Genomic DNA, 6,681 nt, shown 5'->3' with positions numbered 1-6,681 from the left:
GTTGTAGATGTGCTCGTTGTAGTCAGCAGCGGGATTGTCAACATTGCGACGGTGCTGAAATAGGTAGTCTTCAGAAAGGATTTCACGGAACGTATCCCATAGCGTGCGTGGATTGCTAGGAAAACATGCGGTAAGGATGACTGCCATGAGACTCCGGAGGTTTGGTGCAGACTGGCTGATGCTTGCCTCATCCATAGCAAGGTGGTGGTGGCATGTGGTCCTTCGACCACCACTTCTCCCCGCTTGCGGCGGGTCCACTTATTGTGCGTCTTGTCCCACGTGTAGTACTCGGGCACCTCGTGGTATTTCAGCGTCTTGGCAAAATCGTCATGATTGCAGAGGTCAAAGAAGGCAGTCAGCGTAGTAGCTGGTGGTGGTCGCTCTGCCCTCTGTACGGCATTGTCCATATGGAAGTAGACTCGCTGGCCATTCTCGAGGTGGACAGCTAGGCCAATGACTGGAGGGAAATGCTCGGAAATTGGGTGCTCTAGGATCCTCCAGACTGCCTCGCTGCTCCCAACGTAACGTGCATTCTGGAACGTAGCTACCTCATCCACTTGACGATTTCCGGCCTCCTCATTGGCTCGCTGCAGTTCAAACACTGCCTGATCGGTCCCCTTGGTGACATCCTTTGTGATATACTTGATGCTCTTGATGCTGGAGCATATCTCAACGTTGATGTGGCAGTTGAATTGGCGGAGGAGGAACGGGTTGTAGGGTACCACCCACTGATTGGTGACTACCTGTACCACCCGTTTTCCCTGCTGGCGCATCTTGATCTCCCCAGTGTAACCACCATCTTCTGGCTTCAGACGTCGGTATTTGGGGTAGCGTTGTTGAGTCAGTCGGGTCATACGTGAATGCCTCCCTTTTGTTACTTGGTGTCCGGGCCCGAGCTCGTGCTTCTGCAGTGCGGTGACGGTTTGCCTCGTGTCTTGCATCACACTCTTCCTCAGTCGCGTTTACTCACTGTTGTTGTTGCCGATGAGCCTGTTCATTGAGCCTGGTCGATCACTCATATTGTGTCTCATTTACTCGCAGTTGTTGCCGATGAGCCTGTTCATTGAGCCTGGTTGATCGCTCATCTTGTGTCTCATTTACTCGCTGCTGTTGTTGCCGATGAGTCTGCTCATTGAGCCTGGTTGTTCGCTCCTCTTCGGTCACCTGTTGTCTCTCAGTCTGTTTTCGCTTCGCTGAAGCTGTCGTCGGACCAATGCAGCTCTTCCTTTTTTGGGGCATTTCGGAGATTTTGATCAGAAACTGCGTGGAATTAGGCCTGGGTCATCTAAAAGCAGAAAATCGAAAATCCTCATGAAAAAGAAGAAAATAGAAAATCATGAAGTGGAATTCAATTGAGAAACTGCGTCATGTAAAATCAGAAAAAGCGATCAGAAACTGCGTGGACGTCGGAAGTCGGAAGTCATTGTCGTCAATTGAATGTTGCATTGATTTTTTATTCCCTGTCAAATGGCATTGGTCCCGTATTCCGAACCCGGAAGTCGGAAGTCATTGTCGTCAAATAAATGTAGCATGTATGTTTCACTCTGTCACATGCCGTTGGTCCCATGTCAATCGGATGAAGTTGAAAAATTAACGTTACGAAATACGCTGATGGTCATAATTTTAAAACCCGAAGGTTTTTTAAACATTAAGGTGTGCTGTAGTTTCTCTGGGACGTACTGATTCCGAATATGAAGTTGAAAAATTAACGTTACGAAATACGCTGATGACGTCATAATTTTAAAACCCGAAGTTTTTTTAATTTTAAGGTGTGCTGTAGTTGCTCTGAGACGTAATGATTCCGAATATGCCTTTGGTTTTGCTCTGCGATGAGTAGTTCTCGAGTTATAAGAGGACAAACAAACAATTGGAAAAACAATATAGCCTATTTTACTCCAGGGGATCCCAGGATTACCCACCCAAAATATCGATGCGATCGGTTCAGCCGTTTTTGCGGTACCTTCGAACAGACGGACGGACGGACATTTGGTGAATTATAGTAAGATGAAGGAGAGAAGGACGTTGAAAGACATCAGTATACTTCACAAGAATTATGAGGACGTGAGTACATCATGGACAAAACGTGAACCTGAGGATGTTGGAGTTGAACATGAGATCGCAGCTTCATGAGCATAGTACCGTACTCACATGGAAATTATAATGAGACCAACCCACCAAACAGCTTCGATATGACAAGTCTGTCTTTAAAAGCAAGCGATACATAATCATCTCCATATGAGCATGTGTATTAAAGTGAAAAATGAAAAAATATAATCTGAAAAGCGAAACATGAACACAAATTGTCCTCTCCGTTTCAGCGAGCTCCTTTGATAACTCCCTTTAATTAGTTGATTCCACTGGAAGCACCCGCTCCCTATGGGTTGTTGTTATTATCTTTGATTATAATTAATACCATAGCAGAGTATCCACCCAAGGGGCGATCATGTTTTGAACGGCTAACAGGTTCTTCTGACACATCCCTTTATTTGGGCGGTGTATAGGCAACAGATTGTTGCGTTGATCGCTCCCGAAAATAAAATAACCTGGGTTACGTATACGATGCAAAACATGTGTACTGCTTATGTGCATATATAATACATTATTGCGGGTGAACCCACACTGCCCCCTCACCCCAAAGGAAGAAAACGGCAAGATGGGTGAAACTTTTTTTTTCAAAACGTGATGGAATCAAATGAAACGTTCACATGAAAAACTTCAGGGTGCCCTAATCAATTCCTGAAAGTTTCAGCTTCCCAGGTGAAATATTCTCGGAGGAGTAGATGATACATATATCCACTTGCTCAATTATATATAGAATGCATTTATTGGTGTCATCAATTCTTAATACTTAAAGAGATGCCATTCCAAGCATACAAAGGGAATGTAGATTAGGTTTGGATTGGGCCAATGGTACACTCAGATAATACTGTGTTCCACAGCTTTGCTGAGAATCTATGGAGAGTTGAGGCATTTATTTAAACTCGAAAGATAAATGATCGATTTCCATTTGAACAAAGACATTAATCCAGCCATGCATCACACAGGAATTATGGATAGAACCAGAGACATGAAGATCGGATGAACGCGGTTTAACAGATTTGAAACTCGTGTCATAAACGCTCAATGCACGCCCGTTTCTCGTGCTCCCTGTTGAACACATGTACTCGTACACAGTTTGCTTGGTGATGGGTTTTTATTTTCTATAGATATATATATATATATATATATATATATATATATATATATATATATATATATATATATATACACACAGACTTGGCATTTAATATGGAATGTTTTTTTTTTCTTGACTTGGGTTTACTTTCTTAACTCAGGATATCAATCTGGTGAGTTTCTTTTACGCTTCGGTGATTTCTTTGTTAAAAGAACCATGTCACTGATTGTCTGTCGCAGCAAGAAGTCAATAACAGGATTATATCACAGGTGGCGTGACAAAATGTACGGACAGGTACATTTGACGATTGGCTTCACAATCGGGTATATAAGGGTTGTTGCGTTCTGTATTTGTGGAAAACAACTGCTGCACGTCTACAAAAGTTATTGCCGCTTCTCCTGGAGATGGTCCGTCAACTCGACAATGCTGTTTGTCATTTAGTGGTGGCTTTACGAAATTCCGGCATGAAACAGCGTGCTATTGCTCGGCAGTATGGCATCACTCAAGGTCAGGTATCAAAGATCCTGAAACGAAATGCTCAGAGGGGTGTCCCTACTCCAATACCGAGGTCAGGACGTCCCCGCAGAACCATAAGGAGGGATGATCGCCAGCTGCACCGGTTAGTCCGCAATGGCCGTACCAAGTCAGCTAATCGGCTTAGGGCTGAGTGGCAGCAACTGACAAATGTGCCTGTATCCAGAAGGCTAGTCAACCAACGACTGGTTCAGGCCCCTGTCACACACAGGCGGATATTTTGGCGACTGCCGGCGATCAAGATTTTTCGGCGACTACTGGCGATTTCGGGTGGTGAAATATGGTCAGGCGGCAGTGTGGCGACTGCAGGCGGCCACATTGCGACTGCATTGCGACGACGCCCCGAGTGGGATGGCGACTGTTGAAGATCGACGACGACTGCATTGCGGATGCACGGCGGCAGCGTGGCGACAGTCTGGCGGCTAGATTACGACCGATGGCGGATCGCGGCGACTGCATTGGGGCCGGGTGGCGGTTTACTCCGACGTCCGCAAGACTGCAATAAGACCGCCGGCAATTGGAGACGATTCACACAACTTTTTAAATCTTTATTTCTCTATTTTACATTTCACTTTATTCATTTCAATGATGTATGACATGAAGCATAAAGATGTTTGATGTACAATAAGAAAGTTAATAAAGATGTATCATTGTAATGTAATAATCAAACTTTTCTGCAGGGAGAGAGAATGGAAATAAAGTCCAACAAATTATTTCCACTGGTCCCAAGTCCCATAAATAAAGTTTCCAAAGGACCAAAGTCCCAAAAATAAAGTTCCCAAAAGTCCCAAGTCCAAACAATAAAGCCATATCCTTGTCGGCACCACAGGACCTCACTCCACGGAGACCCTCACACCATCCTGTCTTGCCATGGAATCGTGGTATGTCGTAATGCAGTCGCCAGGCAGTCGTATCTCTGTCGCCAATGGCCGTAACTCGGCCGCCACTAGTCCTACTGCTGTCGTCGTCAGTCTCCCATAGCCGCAGGGGAGACGTGACAGTTCTTCTGTACTCGATATGCAGCCGCAACAGTGTCGGCCCGTAGTCGGGAAGATGCCGCAGGAAGGCCGTATGGCATTCGCATCTCTGCCGTGCTAGCTGGTGGGGCGATTGCGGAAGACTATGAGCGACTGGGTTGCGGCCGCTTTACGGTCTTATTACGGATACCGACGACAGCATGGCGGTTCCATCACGGCAGCATGGCGGATCTTTTTTGAGGACGACTGAGTGCGCCGTTTTTAAACATAAAAAAATATATTTGGCCCCTTTGCGGCTCTTGCCGACTGCAGCCGACCTGGGGAGGATAACCACGACTACAGAAGACCGTCCATTACGGTTTCATTATGATTGTCGGCGGGTGGTGGCGATTTTTCCAGTCGCCAGTAGTCGCCGACAAATCCGCCTATGTGTGATGTAGGCTTCAAGCAGGCTATCGTGCCAGGCGTCCCCTGAGAAAGCTACGTCTGACCAGACAACACCGCCAGCGCCGATTGCAGTGGGCCAGAGGGCACCGTCAATGGCAGCCAGGACACTGGAATCACGTGATCTTCAGTGACGAGTCTAGATTTCTGGTCTATCGTCAATATGGCCGCATCCGAGTGTGCAGACAAGTGCATGAAGCCTACAACGAAGATTGTATAGTGCCAAGAGTCCAAGCTGGAGGTGGTGGGGTGACCGTTTGGGCTGCTTTTCATGCAGGGGGCTAAACTGACCTGGTTGTTCTGCATGGAAACCTGAACCAGTTCAAGCACAGGGCCATTGTGGAAGAACATTGCTTCCATTTGTTCGTGCAGCCTTTCGAGGAAACTTTGTCTTCCAAGATGACAATGCACGGCCTTATCGTGCTCGCATGATCCAACACTTTCTTGCTGACCGTGGTGTCGAGCATATGGAGTGGCCTGCCATGTCCCCGGATATGAATCCGATAGAGAACTTGTGGGCAGAATTAATGCGTCAAATCGACAACTTGGACCAGCAGCCTGCCTCTGTGCATGAATTGCAGCAGGCTATTGTAACTGCATGGCAAGCGATTCCTGTCCAAACCTTGGCAAATCTCGTGAACAGCATGCCTCAACGTATACGTGCTCTCCCAAATGCTCGTGGGGGTTACAGGAAGTACTGAACTGTAATTTTACTGTTCGTAATCCCAGTCTTAATTTAACTTTTGTTTTTGTTAAAAAAAAATTTTTGGCTAATGTGCAAAATAAAGAGATACTTCTGGAAAACGCACAGTAGTTTAGCACAGTACTGTCCGTGAATTGAGTTCGATATCAGTTTACATCACTTTCAAGGATCAATTTATTTGCTTCGAAATGTCAAATGTGGTTTTTGTTTCTTTTAAAGGTCACATTAACAAAATCTCGAATAATTTCAACATAATTCCAATGAACTTTTTTGTTCTAAGTCATCTTGAAAAGTAAGTTCACCCCCTCCAAAAAAATATTCCATATTAAATGCCAAGTCTGTGTGTGTATTATATATATATATATACACACACACACACACACAGTCATGTGAAAAAGTAAGTTCACCCCATGTAAAGTTTTGACTTTTTCAACATACAGCTATTTGATCTTCATTTCAACAATATTGATAGATAAAGGTGATATAATATAACAAATATCATGAAACATTTACATTTTGTAGTCCATTGTATATATATATATATATATATATTGTTGTGGATTTGAGAATTTTTTTTTTTTTTTGGTATTGTTGTAAGTGTAATGAATTGTTGTAAATATCACCCTCCGTGTGTAAAGGTCAAAGGTCGTCCTAGTTACTCCATATACATACACGTAGCCAATCATATACCCTCTTAAATAGTTATCTCCTTATTCTATGTAGTTGAAGGCTCTGTTCCCACTAGTTGACACTGCATTGCATCAGATTACATAAGGTAGTTCCCTTCCATATCCCAAAGCCTCAATTGCCAACTGCAATTGCCTCCATTGAGCACGCGGTCAGCTCGG

The sequence above is a fragment of the Myxine glutinosa genome, chromosome 2 (assembly GCF_964187855.1).
Source record: "Myxine glutinosa chromosome 2, kmMyxGlut1.1, whole genome shotgun sequence".
NCBI lineage: Eukaryota > Metazoa > Chordata > Myxini > Myxiniformes > Myxinidae > Myxine > Myxine glutinosa.
This window is presented reverse-complemented; position numbering follows the sequence as displayed.